Source organism: Phalangium opilio, unplaced genomic scaffold, assembly GCF_054372755.1.
Source record: "Phalangium opilio isolate 3A_F unplaced genomic scaffold, DU_Popi_V2 ptg000352l_1, whole genome shotgun sequence".
Taxonomy (NCBI): domain Eukaryota; kingdom Metazoa; phylum Arthropoda; class Arachnida; order Opiliones; family Phalangiidae; genus Phalangium; species Phalangium opilio.
Genome location: NW_028324228.1, coordinates 4,428,263 through 4,446,225, shown reverse-complemented (window position 1 = coordinate 4,446,225; position 17,963 = coordinate 4,428,263). Strand labels below are relative to the sequence as shown.

Below are 17,963 nucleotides of genomic sequence, written 5' to 3'. Positions count from 1 at the left end.
CAACATTGAAGTTAAAATCACTATCTGAAGTGTAAAGACTGACATAAGAATCGTGTACGGTCGTATTGGTTGCGCTGTGACTCGAAGCTCGCTCTCAGACGTTATCCCGAATGCTGCGTTACCGCCCTGAGCCGTTTTGTCCCTCCTTAGAACAACCTGGTGGTCCATCAGTTACCTGAAGACGACCATATTGGCACCCAGCTTAACGCGGACGTCCGATCTACACGAGTCCATGAGTCACAGGAATCCCAACCTCACACCATCCATCGATTCTAGCTTCCAAAGGGCTGGATTACAGGAGCTCGCCACAACTCTCAGCTGCAAAGTTATCTCGAATAAAACATTTCAAACTTTGCAAGGATAAGAACATTGAAGTTAAAATCACTATCTAAAGTGTAAAGACTGACATAAGAATCGTGTACGGTCGCATTGGTTGCGTTGTGACTCGAAGCTCGCTCTCAGACGTTATCCCGTCACTGCCGAATGCGGTAACTTTTGCCTGCTGCGTTACCGCCCTGAGCCGTTTTGTCCCTCCTTAGAACAACCTGGTTTTCCATGAGCTACCTGAAGACGACCATATTTACACCCAGCTTAACGCGGACGTCCGATCTACACGAGTCCATGAGTCACAGGAATCCCAACCTCATACCATCCATCGATTCTAGCTTCCAAAGGGCTGGATTACAGGAGCTCGCCACAACTCTCAGCTGCAAAGTTATCTCGAATAAAACATTTCAAACTTTGCAAGGATAAGAACATTGAAGTTAAAATCACTATCTAAAGGTTAAAGACTGACATAAGAATCGTGTACGGTCGTATTGGTTGCGCTGTGACTCGAAGCTCGCTCTCAGACGTTATCCCGAATGCTGCGTTACCGCCCTGAGCCGTTTTGTCCCTCCTTAGAACAACCTGGTGATCCATGAGCTACCTGAAGACGACCATATTTACACCCAGCTTATCGCGGACGTCCGATCTACACGAGTCCTTGAGTTACAGGAATCCCAACCTCATACCGTCCATCGATTCTAGCTTCCAAAGGGCTGGATTACAGGGGAACGCCACAACTCCCAACTGCAAAGTTACCTCGAATAAAACATTTCAAACTTTGCAAGGATAACAACATTGAAGTTAAAATCACTATCTGAAGTGTAAAGACTGACATAAGAATCGTGTACGGTCGTATTGGTTGCGCTGTGACTCGAAGCTCGCTCTCAGACGTTATCCCGAATGCTGCGTTACCGCCCTGAGCCGTTTTGTCCCTCCTTAGAACAACCTGGTGGTCCATCAGATACCTGAAAACGACCATATTGACACCCAGCTTAACGCGGACGTCCGATCTACACGAGTCCATGAGTCACAGGAATCCCAACCTCATACCATCCATCGATTCTAGCTTCCAAAGGGCTGGATTACAGGAGCTCGCCACAACTCTCAGCTGCAAAGTTATCTCGAATAAAACATTTCAAACTTTGCAAGGATAAGAACATTGAAGTTAAAATCACTATCTAAAGTGTAAAGACTGACATAAGAATCGTGTACGGTCGTATTGGTTGCGCTGTGACTCGAAGCTCGCTCTCAGACGTTATCCCGAATGCTGCGTTACCGCCCTGAGCCGTTTTGTCCCTCCTTAGAACAACCTGGTGGTCCATGAGCTACCTGAAGACGACCATATTTACACCCAGCTTATCGCGGACGTCCGATCTACACGAGTCCTTGAGTTACAGGAATCCCAACCTCATACCGTCCATCTATTCTAGCTTCCAAAGGGCTGGATTACAGGGGAACGCCACAACTCCCAACTGCAAAGTTACCTCGAATAAAACATTTCAAACTTTGCAAGGATAACAACATTGAAGTTAAAATCACTATCTGAAGTGTAAAGACTGACATAAGAATCGTGTACGGTCGTATTGGTTGCGCTGTGACTCGAAGCTCGCTCTCAGACGTTATCCCGAATGCTGCGTTACCGCCCTGAGCCGTTTTGTCCCTCCTTAGAACAACCTGGTGGTCCATCAGATACCTGAAAACGACCATATTGACACCCAGCTTAACGCGGACGTCCGATCTACACGAGTCCATGAGTCACAGGAATCCCAACCTCATACCATCCATCGATTCTAGCTTCCAAAGGGCTGGATTACAGGAGCTCGCCACAACTCTCAGCTGCAAAGTTATCTCGAATAAAACATTTCAAACTTTGCAAGGATAAGAACATTGAAGTTAAAATCACTATCTAAAGTGTAAAGACTGACATAAGAATCGTGTACGGTCGTATTGGTTGCGCTGTGACTCGAAGCTCGCTCTCAGACGTTATCCCGAATGCTGCGTTACCGCCCTGAGCCGTTTTGTCCCTCCTTAGAACAACCTGGTGGTCCATGAGCTACCTGAAGACGACCATATTTACACCCAGCTTATCGCTGACGTCCGATCTACACGAGTCCTTGAGTTACAGGAATCCCAACCTCATACCGTCCATCGATTCTAGCTTCCAAAGGGCTGGATTACAGGGGAACGCCACAACTCCCAACTGCAAAGTTACCTCGAATAAAACATTTCAAACTTTGCAAGGATAAGAACATTGAAGTTAAAATCACTATCTAAAGTGTAAAGACTGACATAAGAATCGTGTACGGTCGTATTGGTTGCGCTGTGACTCGAAGCTCGCTCTCAGACGTTATCCCGAATGCTGCGTTACCGCCCTGAGCCGTTTTGTCCCTCCTTAGAACAACCTGGTGGTCCATGAGCTACCTGAAGACGACCATATTTACACCCAGCTTATCGCGGACGTCCGATCTACACGAGTCCTTGAGTTACAGGAATCCCAACCTCATACCGTCCATCTATTCTAGCTTCCAAAGGGCTGGATTACAGGGGAACGCCACAACTCCCAACTGCAAAGTTACCTCGAATAAAACATTTCAAACTTTGCAAGGATAACAACATTGAAGTTAAAATCACTATCTGAAGTGTAAAGACTGACATAAGAATCGTGTACGGTCGTATTGGTTGCGCTGTGACTCGAAGCTCGCTCTCAGACGTTATCCCGAATGCTGCGTTACCGCCCTGAGCCGTTTTGTCCCTCCTTAGAACAACCTGGTGGTCCATCAGATACCTGAAAACGACCATATTGACACCCAGCTTAACGCGGACGTCCGATCTACACGAGTCCATGAGTCACAGGAATCCCAACCTCACACCATCCATCGATTCTAGCTTCCAAAGGGCTGGATTACAGGAGCTCGCCACAACTCTCAGCTGCAAAGTTATCTCGAATAAAACATTTCAAACTTTGCAAGGATAAGAACATTGAAGTTAAAATCACTATCTAAAGTGTAAAGACTGACATAAGAATCGTGTACGGTCGCATTGGTTGCGTTGTGACTCGAAGCTCGCTCTCAGACGTTATCCCGTCACTGCCGAATGCGGTAACTTTTGCCTGCTGCGTTACCGCCCTGAGCCGTTTTGTCCCTCCTTAGAACAACCTGGTTTTCCATGAGCTACCTGAAGACGACCATATTTACACCCAGCTTATCGCGGACGTCCGATCTACACGAGTCCTTGAGTTACAGGAATCCCAACCTCATACCGTCCATCGATTCTAGCTTCCAAAGGGCTGGATTACAGGGGAACGCTACAACTCCCAGCTGCAAAGTTACCTCGAATAAAACAATTCAAACTTTGAAAGGATAACAACATTGAAGTTAAAATCACTATCTGAAGTGTAAAGACTGACATAAGAATCGTGTACGGTCGTATTGGTTGCGCTGTGACTCGAAGCTCGCTCTCAGACGTTATCCCGAATGCTGCGTTACCGCCCTGAGCCGTTTTGTCCCTCCTTAGAACAACCTGGTGGTCCATGAGCTACCTGAAGACGACCATATTTACACCCAGCTTATCGCGGACGTCCGATCTACACGAGTCCTTGAGTTACAGGAATCCCAACCTCATACCGTCCATCGATTCTAGCTTCCAAAGGGCTGGATTACAGGGGAACGCTACAACTCCCAGCTGCAAAGTTACCTCGAATACAAGTTGGGAAAACCAAAATATTACCTCTCCGAGTCAAGAGAAGGACTACCTACAAACTTATTTACCCAGTTATGGAAATGTTTCTTTTTTTTATGAACAAATACTGAAGTTAAAATTTATGAAATATTAAAGCAGTATACAAAGCATAGCAAATATACTGTAAATCAGACGACATTTTACATCCAATAAGGATATACTTGTACACATTAAAATCATCCGATGGGGGAAAAACGGGAAATGAAGAGATAAAACTTTGGAGGGATATTACCTTTACGTATTTGTAAAGGCCCAATTTGCTACTCCTCAACTGTATACCCTCTATGTTCAAAGCCATATTCACAACAGGGTTGCCATGTAAACACTATCCTCTCCTTTCACCTCAACAATTTTCTTAGTTTGTCAACATGACGATTAAAGTTACATAACACCAAAGCTAATTTGTGGCTACACACACTGAAGGTAAATGCGCACCATAAAAAGCATGAACACACGAAGCTATAATCCGATTACGATCAGACCTTTCACTGATCTGGGCTGCGTTCAGCAGAGCTCACCAAAAAAGACAGCGGATTTTGGAAAACGTTTTCTGGTGAGATCTGTCGTCATAGCTTTTCTCCGGTCATCGGTCTTTTAAAAATGAAGCTAGCGCAATAAAGCGTGCAAGGTACAAAGGCTTAACAAAAATTGTATGATAACATATTTATGGAGATAGATAAGAACAACTTTTATAATTAAACATAGAAACTAACATGTCTCTTAAACTTCTCGCCGCTCTCGCGTGATCAACTTGTTTCACGCCAATTAAATAGCTATAGTCCCATCAGAATCAGCAAGAGCTATTTGTATTAATTCCTCCATGCTTTTTCGCCAAGCTGAGAACTACGCGTTTTACGTCACGTTATCCAAAAACCCGACTATTTTCCTTGAAGACCGCGCTGGCTCACTGAGCACCGTGACGTCAAAATTCAATAACAAAATCCCGTTCTGGATGACACTGCTAACAGCGCCTGACAGCGCTGAGCTCTGCTGAACGCGGCCCAGATTTCCACCATGATTATAAAGTCTAAGCCTAATTATTTAAAAGTGTATTTAACTTTCGGCTCACTCTGAACCGTTAATGTCTCTGTATTACAGAAACGAAAACCAAACCCAAGCGTTTACTTTTTGGTTCACTAGGCCTAATGACAAATAAAAGTTTATTTGCCCAATATAGTTGCGTTCTTCTTGAAATCACTTTAGAAAGAATTATGCTATAAACAGATGTAGTATAGCTTAAGTAATATATAAACATCGATTTCAAATAATAATAATAAAAAATATTCTTGGGATATCAGAATGAAACAGAGCTTTATAGCTACAAAACCACTAAAGGCATCGAAATTACGAAAAATATTTCCATATATTAATAATATATTATGAGAAAACCAAATATTAAGGTTTTGTAGGATTTCTTTCCACAAAACAAAGCGAACTGCTAACGCGGTGCACTAACGGACGGACACACACAGACTAAAACATAGGCTGCTTTTTAACTCTTTCCGTTTTAATTTTGAGTTGAGAAACTAGATTATCTTAAATATTAAAATAAATATAATTAATATTAAATATTTTCTTCGTTAGTTGTTCGCCTTATAGAGCGTTACATCGCGTTGATAAAGAACAATTAGACATTCTTGAGAGACTTGACTAATTTTGGCGTTTGAAATGAAGCATACGCCGGTTGCATTACCTTACTCAAATAGGTAGTATATAAGGGTGTCGAACTACAGCTAAAAGCAAGAACAACCGCAATTGCGAAAACCTTTGGTGGACAACCCACCCTAGGGAGGCTAGACGTTTCTCGTAACCCTAGCTGATCGCCGCGAATGTCTTAAACCAAACGATGACTATGGAGTTAGAAGCCAATAAGACAGATTGGTGTCTATGTGGAATAGACGGAAGACCGGTAGATGGTGGTGTTTAGAAGCCAGTATGTACAGACTGGTGTCCAAGTGGGATGGACGAAGACCAGAAGATGGTGGTGATTAGAAGCCAGTATGTACAGACTGGTGTCCATGTGGGATGGACGAAGACCAAAAGATAGTGGAGATTAGAAGCCAGTATGTACAGACTGGTGTCCAAGTGGAATGGACGAAGACCCGAAGATGGTGGTGATTAGAAGCCAATGAATACAGACTGGTGTCCATGTGGGATGGACGAAGACCAAAAGATGGTGGTGATTAGAAGCCAGTAAGTACAGACTGGTGTCCGTGTGGGATGGACAAAGACGAGAAGATGGTGGTGTGAGAACTCAAGTAAAGGAGCCATTTCCGTGACTGTGAAAGCAGTTCGGAAATGGCGAACACGTTTGCTCCAATTTGGAAACTGCGAACGCGGTCACGTGGGTGTAACAACAGACAAACACACAGACAGACACACACACACGTCGAAATTAGAACCTCTCCGTGACATACGTCACTCGGAGAGGTAAAAATTAGAACCTCTCCGTGACATACGTCACTCGGAGAGGTAAAAACAATTCAAACTTTGAAAGGATAACAACATTGAAGTTAAAATCACTATCTGAAGTGTAAAGACTGACATAAGAATCGTGTACGGTCGTATTGGTTGCGCTGTGACTCGAAGCTCGCTCTCAGACGTTATCCCGAATGCTGCGTTACCGCCCTGAGCCGTTTTGTCCCTCCTTAGAACAACCTGGTGGTCCATCAGTTACCTGAAGACGACCATATTGGCACCCAGCTTAACGCGGACGTCCGATCTACACGAGTCCTTGAGTTACAGGAATCCCAACCTCATACCGTCCATCGATTCTAGCTTCCAAAGGGCTGGATTACAGGGGAACGCTACAACTCCCAGCTGCAAAGTTACCTCGAATAAAACAATTCAAACTTTGAAAGGATAACAACATTGAAGTTAAAATCACTATCTGAAGTGTAAAGACTGACATAAGAATCGTGTACGGTCGTATTGGTTCCGCTGTGACTCGAAGCTCGCTCTCAGACGTTATCCCGAATGCTGCGTTACCGCCCTGAGCCGTTTTGTCCCTCCTTAGAACAACCTGGTGGTCCATCAGTTACCTGAAGACGACCATATTGGCACCCAGCTTAACGCGGACGTCCGATCTACACGAGTCCTTGAGTCACAGGAATCCCAACCTCACACCATCCATCGATTCTAGCTTCCAAAGGGCTGGATTACAGGAGCTCGCCACAACTCTCAGCTGCAAAGTTATCTCGAATAAAACATTTCAAACTTTGCAAGGATAAGAACATTGAAGTTAAAATCACTATCTAAAGTGTAAAGACTGACATAAGAATCGTGTACGGTCGCATTGGTTGCGTTGTGACTCGAAGCTCGCTCTCAGACGTTATCCCGTCACTGCCGAATGCGGTAACTTTTGCCTGCTGCGTTACCGCCCTGAGCCGTTTTGTCCCTCCTTAGAACAACCTGGTGGTCCATGAGCTACCTGAAGACGACCATATTTACACCCAGCTTATCGCGGACGTCCGATCTACACGAGTCCTTGAGTTACAGGAATCCCAACCTCATACCGTCCATCGATTCTAGCTTCCAAAGGGCTGGATTACAGGGGAACGCTACAACTCCCAGCTGCAAAGTTACCTCGAATAAAACAATTCAAACTTTGAAAGGATAACAACATTGAAGTTAAAATCACTATCTGAAGTGTAAAGACTGACTTAAGAATCGTGTACGGTCGTATTGGTTGCGCTGTGACTCGAAGCTCGCTCTCAGACGTTATCCCGAATGCTGCGTTACCGCCCTGAGCCGGTTTGTCCCTCCTTAGAACAACCTGGTGGTCCATCAGTTACCTGAAGACGACCATATTGGCACCCAGCTTATCGCGGACGTCCGATCTACAGGAGTCCTTGAGTTACAGGAATCCCAACCTCATACCGTCCATCGATTCTAGCTTCCAAAGGGCTGGATTGCAGGGGAACGCCACAACTCCCAGCTGCAAAGTTACCTCGAACAAAACAGTTCAAACTTTGAAAGAATAACAACATTGAAGTTAAAATCACTATCTGAAGTGTAAAGACTGACATAAGAATCGTGTACAGTCGTATTGGTTGCGTTGTGACTCGAAGATCGCTCTCAGACGTTCTCCCGTCACTGCCGAATGCGGGAACTTTTGCCTGCTGCGTTAAATAAAAAAATTTAGTTTTTACGTCGTTTATAGAAATTTTACCAATTTAACCTTTGTTCAGGGGACTCGGTGGCGTAATGGTAGCGCATCTAACTCCAGATCAGAAGGCTGCGTGTTCGAATTACGTCAGGGTCAAACAAATAACAAAATTTAGTTTTTACGTTGTTTATAGAGATTCTACCAATTTAACTTTTGTTCAGGGAGCTCGGTGGCGCAATGGTAGCGCGTCTGACTCCAGATCAGAAGGCTGCGTGTTCGAATCACGTCCGGGTCAAAGAAATGATAAAAATTAGGTTTTAAGTAGTTTAAGAAATTCTACCAATTAAAACTTCGTAACGGGGGCTCGGTGGCGCAATGGTAGAGCGTCTGACTCCAGATCAGAAGGCTGCGTGTTCGAATCACGTCCGGGTCAAAGAAATAATAAAAATCAGTTTTTAAGTTGTTTTTAGAATTCTACCAATTAAACCGTCGTAAAGGGGGCTCGGTGGCGCAATTTTGGCTCGTCTGACTCCATATCAGTAGGCTGCGTGTTCGAATCACGTCCGGGTCAAAGAAATAATAACAAGTTGGGAAAGCCAAAATATTACCTCTCCGAGTGGAGATGACTATCACTACCCCTTAAACAACCTAAATATATGCATCTATCGCTTTTTTTAATTCTTTGCAAGTGCAGGAATTCAATTTTAAAATAGTCAATTGTTCAAGCCTTTTCAATATCTCTCAATTGCTGGGGAAACTCTACTCTCTTGCTATACCTCAACCGTATTCTTAGTCTACCAGTATGATTTGTAACATTTGTCCATATCAAAGCTGAATCATACATCGCCACACAAAAAGCAAATGTCCCCAAAACATGGAAGCCACAACCCAATCACACATAAGCTAAGCTCGTACTTGTTCATCGCTTTCGATGATTTCACTAATATTAGCATTAACATTTTGTACATTATTGGGTTCCTTATTAATAGATATGCCTACGCCTACAGTACTTTCAATAGAACATTTATTTAATGCATTATCTTTCGTATGATCATGGCCAACTGGCCTCGTGGTAGGACCAACATTTTGCGTGCTAGAACCTGTTCCAGAAACAGCCTTTTTTCTGCGGCTAACGCTCTTCTCCTTTCATTTTCTCGTTTCCTAAATTCAGGATCTGACCTTTTTGCCCTCATTCTTTCCCTTGCCTTTCGTTTTCTGATTTCCTCTTTACTTAAATTATTATCTTCCTCCATTTACTTATTAATCAGTTAAATACTCACAAAGGTTAGCAAAATCAATCTCCTTAAATACTCACACAGGTTGGCAAAATCAATCTCCTTCAGTAATACGTAAGGCTTAATTATATTATTTGCCGAACAAAATTAATCGAGCAAATTTAACACTTAACTTCTTCCTTCGAAATTCTATCAAAGAATGAATCAACTATTTAAAAAAAGAGTTTTTTCGCGAATAGGGCGCTATCATACCAACAGCAATTCCGTCATATTTAAAAAATATACATTGCCAACACTTTTTTCAAATAAAGAATGATAAAAGTGCGTAAAAAAAGGTCTTTCACAAATAGGCCTAGGGGGCGTATAAACTAAACAGCAACAACGCTCTACAGCTACACTAATCTTACACAAACAAGGAGTACTATAAACCCACTACTGGAAGCGGTATTTTTATTCAAACGTAAAACAATTTCGCTTAAGCTTAACATCTCTAGACATCGGTAAAAATGTCTCTATCACTCCTAGACATTATAACTCAAATTCATCTGATTATGTTTTAACAAGGTTAAATCTAACTGGGAGTAAGATGAAAGGAGTAGAAGCTTATCTGTCTAAGGAAATATGAAATTTTATCTTAACAGTTCGTTAAATCATAAGTTTATAACGAAAAAACGCGGAAGGGGAAAACGAGCAGACAACTGCGATTTTTGGGGGTAGAAGGTTAAGAGCGCCATCTGTCGTCCGTGCCAAAGTTGAACTTCCACTCGAAACGCAATGAGAAAGTGGATAAAATAATGCCATCAGCTATTTAACTGCGTCGATATATTTAACGACTTGACCCATGACATGCCCATAACACTGGCTTCTATGAATCCTATTTATTCTTGGATGCTAGGAAACTTGGTAGACGTAACAGTCTGTACCAAGTACCCAAGCATCCTTCAATAAACGCCTGGCAACATTGTGGTACGCATGGTACAACTAAAAAATAGGATGTGTATCTATCTTTCCAGTCACTCCAAGTCGTTAAGCCCTCATTACAGAGGATTTGAAACACTATCGTAATTCCAAGTGTCTCGAATCTCTAAGTTCCTGTCCATTATGAACAGTGCTGAGAGAATGATACATCAGAAAGAGCCATTCAAATCGAATTGCCGAAAATATTATCCATATTTTCATTTCATATAACTAAGAAAATAAATTATTATGGACACAGAAGGCAATGTAGGAAATATAACGCAATTCACGGGCCTAAATAGATATAGGAGGATATGTAGGAAATATAACGCAATGCACGGGCCTTGATAGATATAGGAGGCAATGATTTATCGACTTCAGTACTTGAGAGGTTTATCTTTAATATTTAAATAAATAAAACTATTTTTAATTATTTTAATCGCCAGTAAATAACTTTAAAAATAGTTACATCGTTTAAAATAAAGTTGTTCCTATTATCTTTCGAAACTTTGCTAATATTGACGTTTAAAGTGAAGGGTACCCCTCTTGCCTGCTTTTTTCAAATTTTGGGGTATATATACCAATTGTTTCCATTATAATAATAGATAAAAACGCATTCGCGTGAACCGATGGTGGAAGCCCTGCCATTGGGAGGCTAGACGTTTCTCGTAACCCTAGCCGATCGCCGCGTATATCTTGAAACCAAACGATGACGGAGGAAAAGAAGCCAGAATGTACTGACTGGCGTCCATGTGGAATGGACAAAAGACCTGAAGATGGTGGTGCATTGAAGCTGGTGTCAATGTGGAATTGACGGAGAACAGAAGATGGTGGTGCATAGAAGCTGGTGTCAATGTGGAATTGACGAAGAACAGAAGATGGTGGTGCATAGAAGCTGGTGTCAAGGTGAAATTGACGAAGAACGGAAGATGGTTGTGCTTGGAAGCTAGAAGTACAGACTAGTGTCCATGTGGAGTGGACGAAAACCAAAGCTGGTGGTGTTGGAACTCAAGTAGAATAGCCAGAGGAGACAAACCCAAATTTCCGTGAACTGTCAATGCAGTCCGGAAATTGGGAACACGTTTGCTCCGATACGCAAACTGCGAACGCGGTCACGTGGGGCGTGACAGACACACACACAGACACACACACACGCACGTCCGGTGTAATACCTCTCCGTGACATACGTCACTCGGAGAGGTAAAAATTAGGTTTTAAGTAGTTTAAAAAATTCTACCAATTAAACCTTCGTAAAGGGGGCTCAGTGGCGCAATGGTAGCGCGTCTGACTCCAGATCAGAAGGCTGCGTGTTCGAATCACGTCCGGGTCAAACAAATAATAAAATTTAGTTTTTACGTTCTTTATCGAAATTCTACCAATTTAACCTTCGTTCAGGGGATTCGGTGGCGCAATGGTAGCGCATCTAACTCCAGATCAGAAGGCTGCGTGTTCGAATCACGTCAGGGTCAAACAAATAATAAAATTGAGTTTTTAAGTTGTTTTTAGAATTCTACCAATTAAAGCTTCCTTCAGGGGCTCGGTGGTGAAATGGTAGCGCGTCTGACTCCAGAGCCGAAGGCTGCGTGTTCGAATCACGTCCTCTCAAAGAAATAAAAAAACTTAGTTTTTAAGTTGTTTATAGAATTCTAAAATTAAAGCTTCGTTCAGGGGGCTCGGTGGCGCAATGGTAGCGCGTCTGACTTCAGATCAGAAGGCTGCGTGTTCGAATCACGTCCGGGTCAAACAAATAATAAAATTTAGTTTTTACGTTGTTTATAGAAATTCTACCAATTTAACCTTCGTTAAGGGGGCTCGGTGGCGCAATGGTAGCGCGTCTGACTCCAGATCAGAAGGCTGCGTGTTCGAATCACGTCCGAATCAAAGAAATAATAAAACTTAGTTTTTAAGTTGTTTATAGAATTCTACCAATTAAAGCTTCGTTCAGGGGGCTCGGTGGCCCAATGGTGGCGCGTCTGACTCCAGATCAGAAGGCTGCGTGTTCGAATCACGTCCGAGCAAAGAAATAATAAAAATCAGTTTGTAAGTTGTTTTTAGAATTCTACCAATTAAACCTTCGTAAAGGGGGCTCGGTGGCGCAATGGTAGCTCGTCTGACTCCAGATCAGAACGCTGCGTGTTCGAGTCACGTCCGGGTCAAACAAATAAAAAAATTTAGTTTTTACGTCGTTTATAGAAATTTTACCAATTTAACCTTTGTTCAGGGGACTCGGTGGCGCAATGGTAGCGCATCTAACTCCAGATCAGAAGGCTGCGTGTTCGAATAACGTCAGGGTCAAACAAATAACAAAATTTAGTTTTTACGTTGTTTATAGAGATTCTACCAATTTAACTTTGGTTCAGGGAGCTCGGTGGCGCAATGGTAGCGCGTCTGACTCCAGATCAGAAGGCTGCGTGTTCGAATCACGTCCGGGTCAAAGAAATAATAAAAATCAGTTTTTAAGTTGTTTTTAGAATTCTACCAATTAAACCGTCGTAAAGGGGGCTCGGTGGCGCAATTTTGGCTCGTCTGACTCCATATCAGTAGGCTGCGTGTTCGAATCACGTCCGGGTCAAAGAAATAATAAAAATTAGGTTTTAAGTAGTTTAAAAAATTCTACCAATTAAACCTTCGTAAAGGGGGCTCAGTGGCGCAATGGTAGCGCGTCTGACTCCAGATCAGAAGGCTGCGTGTTCGAATCACGTCCGGGTCAAACAAATAATAAAATTTAGTTTTTACGTTGTTTATCGAAATTCTACCAATTTAACCTTCGTTCAGGGGATTCGGTGGCGCAATGGTAGCGCATCTAACTCCAGATCAGAAGGCTGCGTGTTCGAATCACGTCAGGGTCAAACAAATAATAAAATTGAGTTTTTAAGTTGTTTTTAGAAATCTACCAATTAAAGCTTCCTTCAGGGGGCTCGGTTGTGCAATGGTAGCGCGTCTGACTCCAGATCCGAAGGCTGCGTGTTCGAATCACGTCCGGGTCAAAGAAAGAATAAAAATCAGTTTTAAATTGTTTTTAGAATTCTATCAATTAAAGCTTCCTTCAGGGGGCTCGGTGGCGCATGGTAGCGCGTCTGACTCCAGATCAGAAGGCTGCGTGTTCGAATCACGTCCGGGTCAAAAAATAATAAAATTGAGTTTTTAAGTTGTTTTTAGAATTCTACCAATTAAAGCTTCCTTCAGGTAGCTCGGTGGCGCAATGGTAGCGCGTCTGACTCCAGATCAGAAGGCTGCGTGTTCGAATCACGTCCGGGTCAAAAAATACTAAAATTGAGTTTTTAAGTGGTTTTTTGAATTTTACCAATTAAAGCTTCCTTCAGGGGGCTCGGTGGCGCAATGGCAGCGCGTCTGACTCCAGATCAGAAGGCTGCGTGTTCGAATCACGTCCGGGTCAAAAAATACTAAAATTGAGTTTTTAAGTTGTTTTTTGAATTTTACCAATTAAAGCTTCCTTCAGGGGGCTCGGTGGCGCAATGGCAGCGCGTCTGACTCCAGATCAGAAGGCTGCGTGTTCGAATCACGTCCGGGTCAAAAAATAATAAAATTGAGTTTTTAAGTTGTTTTTAGAATTCTACCAATTAAAGCTTCCTTCAGGGGGCTCGGTGGCGCAATGGTAGCGCATCTGACTCCAGATCAGAAGGCTGCGTGTTCGAATCACGTCCGGGTCAAAGAATTAATAAAAATTAGTTTTTAAGTTGTTTATAGAATTCTACCAATTGAACCTTTGTTCAGGGGGCTCGGTGGCGCAATGGTAGCGCGTCTGACTCCAGATCAGAAGGCTGCGTGTTCGAATCTCGTCCGGGTCAAAAAATACTAAAATTGAGTTTTTAAGTTGTTTTTTGAATTCTACCAATTAAAGCTTCCTTCAGGGGGCTCGGTGGCGCAATGGCAGCGCGTCTGACTCCAGATCTGAAGGCTGCGTGTTCGAATCACGTCCGGGTCAAAGAAATAAAAAAACTTAGTTTTTAAGTTGTTTATAGAATTCTACCAATTAAAGCTTCGTTCAGGGGGCTCGGTGGCGCAATGGTAGCGCGTCTGACTCCAGATCAGAAGGCTGCGTGTTCGAATCACGTCCGGGTCAAAAAAATAATAAAATTTAGTTTTTACGTTGTTTATAGAAATTTTACCAATTTAAGCTTTGTTCAGGGGACTCGGTGGCGCAAAGGTAGCGCATCTAACTCCAGATCAGAAGGCTGCGTGTTCGAATTACGTCAGGGTCAAACAAATAACAAAATTTAGTTTTTACGTTGTTTATAGAGGTTCTACCAATTTAACTTTTGTTCAGGAAGCTCGGTGGCGCAATGGTAGCGCGTCTGACTCCAGATCAGAAGGCTGCGTGTTCGAATCACGTCCGGGTCAAAGAATTAATAAAAATTAGTTTTTAAATTGCTTATAAAATTCTACCAATTAAACCTTCCTAAAGGGTGCTCGATGGCGCAATTTTGGCTCGTCTGACACCATATCAGAAGGCTGCGTGTTGGAATCTTGTCCGGGTCAAAAAATAATAAAATTGAGTTTTTAAGTTGTTTTTAGAATTCTACCAATTAAAGCTTCCTTCAGGGGGCTCGGTGGCGCAATGGTAGCGCATCTGACTCCAGATCAGAAGGCTGCGTGTTCGAATCACGTCCGGGTCAAAGAATTAATAAAAATTAGTTTTTAAGTTGTTTATAGAATTCTACCAATTAAACCGTCGTAAAGGGGGCTCGGTGGCGCAATTTTGGCTCGTCTGACTCCATATCAGTAGGCTGCGTGTTCGAATCACGTCCGGGTCAAAGAAATAATAACAAGTTGGGAAAACCAAAATATTACCTCTCCGAGTCAAGAGGTCTACTACTACAAACTTATTTACCTAGATATGGAATTATTTCTCTTTTTTGAAGTAAAAATTTACGAAATATTGAAGCAGTATTCCAAGCATAGCGAATAATACAGTAAAGCAGACGACATTTTACATCCAATAAGGATAAATCTTGGACACATGGAAATCAGTCAATGGGGAAAAGAACAGGGAATGAAGTGTACGCTTCAGCTGTTTACCGTATAATCTGATAGCTACATTCACAACTGGTCTGCAGTGTAAACACTATCGTCTCGTCTCACCTACACAATATTCTTAGTTTGCCAACATGAATGTTAACGTTAAATAACACCAAAGCTAAATTATAGCTAGACGCACTAATAGTCAATGCGCACCATAAAGAGAATAAAAAGTCTGTAGCTACTACCCGTTTACCATTAGCCCTTTTACTATTCTAATTGCCACCATGATCTTTTCTTCTATTATAAAATCTTAACCTGATTATTTAATAGTGTATTTAACTTTCGGCTCACTCTGAACCGTTGATGTCTCTTCATTTCAGACACGAAAATCAAAGCCCAAAGTTTACTTCACCTCAGGCCTCAATTATTTACTCTTTGTTTCACTAAGACTATTGCGGATGATACTTAGTATACCCGCCGGAGTCTAGGTCTTAGTTTTCTTCATGAAATCACTAAACCAATGATTATTCTATATTCAGATGTAGTATAGCTTAAGTAATATATAAACAGCCATTTCAAATAACAATTCTAAAACAAATCTTTGGAATATCAAAATGAAACAGAGCTTTAAAGCTACAAAAGTACTAAATGCATCATAATTACGAAAAATACTTCCACATATTCACTTTATATTATGGAAAAAGGGAATATTAAGGTTCTGTATGATTTCTTAACACATCAACACAAGGCTAACTGCTAACGCGACGCACTAGTGTAACAATGGACGGACACACACAGACAAAAACATAGACTGCTTTTTAACTCTTTCCGTATTAATTTTGAGTTGAGAAACAAGATTATCTTTAATATTTAAATAAATATAATTATTTTTAATTATTTTAATCTTCAATAATTAACATTAATAATAGTTAAATCGTTTAAAATAAAGTTATACCTATTATCATCTCAAACTTTGCTAATATTGACGTTTAAAGTGAAGGGTACCCCTCTTCCCGCTTTCTTCAAATTTTGGGGTATATATACGATTCGTTTCCATTATAATAGTAAGGAAAAACCGCAAATGCGAAAACCTTTGGTAGCGATCCTACCTTAGGGAGGCTAGACGTTTCTCGTAACCCTAGCTGATCGCCGCGTATATCCTAAAACCAAACGATGATAATGGAGTAGAAGCCAATGATACAGATTGGTGTCTATGTGGAATAGACGGAAGACCAGTGGATGGTGGTGTTAGAAGCCAGAATGTACAGACTGGTGTCCAAGTGGGATGGACAAAGATCAAAAGATGGTGGTGATTAGAAGCCAGTAAGTACAGACTGGTGTCCGTGTGGGATGGACAAAGACCAGAAGATGGTGGTGTGAGAACTCAAGTAGAGGAGCCATTTCCGTGACTGTGAAAGCAGTTCGGCAATGGCGAACACGTTTGCTCCGATTTGGAAACTGCGAACGCGGTCATGTGGGGTCTGACAGACAGACAGACAGACACACAGACACACAGACACGGCCGGTGTAATACCTCTCCGTGACGTCATCGTCACTCGGAGAGGTAAAAATTAGGTTTTAAGTAGTTTAAAAAATTCTACCAATTAAACCTTCGTAAAGGGGGCTCAGTGGCGCAATGGTAGCGCGTCTGACTCCAGATCAGAAGGCTGCGTGTTCGAATCACGTCCGGGTCAAAAAATAATAAAATTGAGTTTTTAAGTTGTTTTTAGAATTCTACCAATTAAAGCTTCCTTCAGGGGGCTCGGTGGCGCAATGGTAGCGCGTCTGACTCCAGATCAGAAGGCTGCGTGTTCGAATCACGTCCGGGTCAAAATATACTAAAATTGAGTTTTTAAGTTGTTTTTTGAATTTTACCAATTAAAGCTTTCTTCAGGGGGCTCGGTGGCGCAATGGCAGCGCGTCTGACTCCAGATCAGAAGGCTACGTGTTCGAATCACGTCCGGGTCAAAAATAATAAAATTGAGTTTTTAAGTTGTTTTTAGAATTCTACCAATTAAAGCTTCCTTCAGGGGGCTCGGTGGCGCAATGGTAGCGCATCTGACTCCAGATCAGAAGGCTGCGTGTTCGAATCACGTCCGGGTCAAAGAATTAATAAAAATTAGTTTTTAAGTTGTTTATAGAATTCTACCAATTGAACCTTTGTTCAGGGGGCTCGGTGGCGCAATGGTAGCGCGTCTGACTCCAGATCAGAAGGCTGCGTGTTCGAATCTCGTCCGGGTCAAAAAATACTAAAATTGAGTTTTTAAGTTGTTTTTTGAATTCTACCAATTAAAGCTTCCTTCAGGGGGCTCGGTGGCGCAATGGCAGCGCGTCTGACTCCAGATCTGAAGGCTGCGTGTTCGAATCACGTCCGGGTCAAAGAAATAAAAAAACTTAGTTTTTAAGTTGTTTATAGAATTCTACCAATTAAAGCTTCGTTCAGGGGGCTCGGTGGCGCAATGGTAGCGCGTCTGACTCCAGATCAGAAGGCTGCGTGTTCGAATCACGTCCGGGTCAAAAAAATAATAAAATTTAGTTTTTACGTTGTTTATAGAAATTTTACCAATTTAAGCTTTGTTCAGGGGACTCGGTGGCGCAAAGGTAGCGCATCTAAC

At 42.2% G+C, this 17,963-nt stretch overlaps 25 non-coding genes and 12 pseudogenes across 25 annotated transcripts; 22 read left to right on the top strand and 15 right to left on the bottom strand.

Moving 5' to 3' along the window:
- Nucleotides 1–44: 44 nt before the first annotated feature.
- LOC149606352 (signal recognition particle RNA) lies at nt 45–319 on the bottom strand (annotated as a pseudogene).
- Nucleotides 320–408: 89 nt separating this feature from the next.
- Nucleotides 409–708, bottom strand: LOC149606351 (signal recognition particle RNA). The gene has a single exon (XR_016377615.1).
- An 89-nt stretch (nt 709–797) lies between these two features.
- On the bottom strand, nt 798–1,072 carry LOC149606350 (signal recognition particle RNA; annotated as a pseudogene).
- Nucleotides 1,073–1,161: 89 nt separating this feature from the next.
- Nucleotides 1,162–1,436, bottom strand: LOC149606349 (signal recognition particle RNA; annotated as a pseudogene).
- Nucleotides 1,437–1,525: 89 nt separating this feature from the next.
- Nucleotides 1,526–1,800, bottom strand: LOC149606348 (signal recognition particle RNA; annotated as a pseudogene).
- Nucleotides 1,801–1,889: 89 nt separating this feature from the next.
- Nucleotides 1,890–2,164, bottom strand: LOC149606347 (signal recognition particle RNA; annotated as a pseudogene).
- An 89-nt stretch (nt 2,165–2,253) lies between these two features.
- LOC149606346 (signal recognition particle RNA) lies at nt 2,254–2,528 on the bottom strand (annotated as a pseudogene).
- Nucleotides 2,529–2,617: 89 nt separating this feature from the next.
- On the bottom strand, nt 2,618–2,892 carry LOC149606345 (signal recognition particle RNA; annotated as a pseudogene).
- An 89-nt stretch (nt 2,893–2,981) lies between these two features.
- LOC149606344 (signal recognition particle RNA) lies at nt 2,982–3,256 on the bottom strand (annotated as a pseudogene).
- Nucleotides 3,257–3,345: 89 nt separating this feature from the next.
- LOC149606343 (signal recognition particle RNA) lies at nt 3,346–3,645 on the bottom strand. The gene has a single exon (XR_016377690.1).
- An 89-nt stretch (nt 3,646–3,734) lies between these two features.
- LOC149606342 (signal recognition particle RNA) lies at nt 3,735–4,009 on the bottom strand (annotated as a pseudogene).
- Nucleotides 4,010–6,611: 2,602 nt separating this feature from the next.
- LOC149606341 (signal recognition particle RNA) lies at nt 6,612–6,886 on the bottom strand (annotated as a pseudogene).
- An 89-nt stretch (nt 6,887–6,975) lies between these two features.
- Nucleotides 6,976–7,250, bottom strand: LOC149606340 (signal recognition particle RNA; annotated as a pseudogene).
- Nucleotides 7,251–7,339: 89 nt separating this feature from the next.
- LOC149606339 (signal recognition particle RNA) lies at nt 7,340–7,639 on the bottom strand. The gene has a single exon (XR_016377659.1).
- An 89-nt stretch (nt 7,640–7,728) lies between these two features.
- LOC149606338 (signal recognition particle RNA) lies at nt 7,729–8,003 on the bottom strand (annotated as a pseudogene).
- Nucleotides 8,004–8,396: 393 nt separating this feature from the next.
- TRNAW-CCA (transfer RNA tryptophan (anticodon CCA)) lies at nt 8,397–8,468 on the top strand. Its single transcript has one exon. It is a non-coding gene; the product is annotated as a tRNA-Trp (tRNA).
- Nucleotides 8,469–8,534: 66 nt separating this feature from the next.
- Nucleotides 8,535–8,606, top strand: TRNAW-CCA (transfer RNA tryptophan (anticodon CCA)). The gene has a single exon. It is a non-coding gene; the product is annotated as a tRNA-Trp (tRNA).
- A 3,017-nt stretch (nt 8,607–11,623) lies between these two features.
- Nucleotides 11,624–11,695, top strand: TRNAW-CCA (transfer RNA tryptophan (anticodon CCA)). The gene has a single exon. It is a non-coding gene; the product is annotated as a tRNA-Trp (tRNA).
- A 479-nt stretch (nt 11,696–12,174) lies between these two features.
- Nucleotides 12,175–12,246, top strand: TRNAW-CCA (transfer RNA tryptophan (anticodon CCA)). The gene has a single exon. It is a non-coding gene; the product is annotated as a tRNA-Trp (tRNA).
- A 481-nt stretch (nt 12,247–12,727) lies between these two features.
- Nucleotides 12,728–12,799, top strand: TRNAW-CCA (transfer RNA tryptophan (anticodon CCA)). Its single transcript has one exon. It is a non-coding gene; the product is annotated as a tRNA-Trp (tRNA).
- Nucleotides 12,800–13,003: 204 nt separating this feature from the next.
- On the top strand, nt 13,004–13,075 carry TRNAW-CCA (transfer RNA tryptophan (anticodon CCA)). The gene has a single exon. It is a non-coding gene; the product is annotated as a tRNA-Trp (tRNA).
- A 478-nt stretch (nt 13,076–13,553) lies between these two features.
- On the top strand, nt 13,554–13,625 carry TRNAW-CCA (transfer RNA tryptophan (anticodon CCA)). The gene has a single exon. It is a non-coding gene; the product is annotated as a tRNA-Trp (tRNA).
- A 65-nt stretch (nt 13,626–13,690) lies between these two features.
- On the top strand, nt 13,691–13,762 carry TRNAW-CCA (transfer RNA tryptophan (anticodon CCA)). Its single transcript has one exon. It is a non-coding gene; the product is annotated as a tRNA-Trp (tRNA).
- A 65-nt stretch (nt 13,763–13,827) lies between these two features.
- Nucleotides 13,828–13,899, top strand: TRNAW-CCA (transfer RNA tryptophan (anticodon CCA)). The gene has a single exon. It is a non-coding gene; the product is annotated as a tRNA-Trp (tRNA).
- A 65-nt stretch (nt 13,900–13,964) lies between these two features.
- TRNAW-CCA (transfer RNA tryptophan (anticodon CCA)) lies at nt 13,965–14,036 on the top strand. The gene has a single exon. It is a non-coding gene; the product is annotated as a tRNA-Trp (tRNA).
- Nucleotides 14,037–14,102: 66 nt separating this feature from the next.
- TRNAW-CCA (transfer RNA tryptophan (anticodon CCA)) lies at nt 14,103–14,174 on the top strand. Its single transcript has one exon. It is a non-coding gene; the product is annotated as a tRNA-Trp (tRNA).
- A 65-nt stretch (nt 14,175–14,239) lies between these two features.
- On the top strand, nt 14,240–14,311 carry TRNAW-CCA (transfer RNA tryptophan (anticodon CCA)). The gene has a single exon. It is a non-coding gene; the product is annotated as a tRNA-Trp (tRNA).
- A 66-nt stretch (nt 14,312–14,377) lies between these two features.
- On the top strand, nt 14,378–14,449 carry TRNAW-CCA (transfer RNA tryptophan (anticodon CCA)). Its single transcript has one exon. It is a non-coding gene; the product is annotated as a tRNA-Trp (tRNA).
- A 206-nt stretch (nt 14,450–14,655) lies between these two features.
- Nucleotides 14,656–14,727, top strand: TRNAW-CCA (transfer RNA tryptophan (anticodon CCA)). The gene has a single exon. It is a non-coding gene; the product is annotated as a tRNA-Trp (tRNA).
- A 203-nt stretch (nt 14,728–14,930) lies between these two features.
- On the top strand, nt 14,931–15,002 carry TRNAW-CCA (transfer RNA tryptophan (anticodon CCA)). The gene has a single exon. It is a non-coding gene; the product is annotated as a tRNA-Trp (tRNA).
- A 1,968-nt stretch (nt 15,003–16,970) lies between these two features.
- TRNAW-CCA (transfer RNA tryptophan (anticodon CCA)) lies at nt 16,971–17,042 on the top strand. Its single transcript has one exon. It is a non-coding gene; the product is annotated as a tRNA-Trp (tRNA).
- A 65-nt stretch (nt 17,043–17,107) lies between these two features.
- Nucleotides 17,108–17,179, top strand: TRNAW-CCA (transfer RNA tryptophan (anticodon CCA)). The gene has a single exon. It is a non-coding gene; the product is annotated as a tRNA-Trp (tRNA).
- Nucleotides 17,180–17,244: 65 nt separating this feature from the next.
- On the top strand, nt 17,245–17,316 carry TRNAW-CCA (transfer RNA tryptophan (anticodon CCA)). Its single transcript has one exon. It is a non-coding gene; the product is annotated as a tRNA-Trp (tRNA).
- A 64-nt stretch (nt 17,317–17,380) lies between these two features.
- TRNAW-CCA (transfer RNA tryptophan (anticodon CCA)) lies at nt 17,381–17,452 on the top strand. The gene has a single exon. It is a non-coding gene; the product is annotated as a tRNA-Trp (tRNA).
- A 66-nt stretch (nt 17,453–17,518) lies between these two features.
- Nucleotides 17,519–17,590, top strand: TRNAW-CCA (transfer RNA tryptophan (anticodon CCA)). The gene has a single exon. It is a non-coding gene; the product is annotated as a tRNA-Trp (tRNA).
- Nucleotides 17,591–17,655: 65 nt separating this feature from the next.
- On the top strand, nt 17,656–17,727 carry TRNAW-CCA (transfer RNA tryptophan (anticodon CCA)). The gene has a single exon. It is a non-coding gene; the product is annotated as a tRNA-Trp (tRNA).
- Nucleotides 17,728–17,793: 66 nt separating this feature from the next.
- On the top strand, nt 17,794–17,865 carry TRNAW-CCA (transfer RNA tryptophan (anticodon CCA)). Its single transcript has one exon. It is a non-coding gene; the product is annotated as a tRNA-Trp (tRNA).
- Nucleotides 17,866–17,963: the final 98 nt, after the last annotated feature.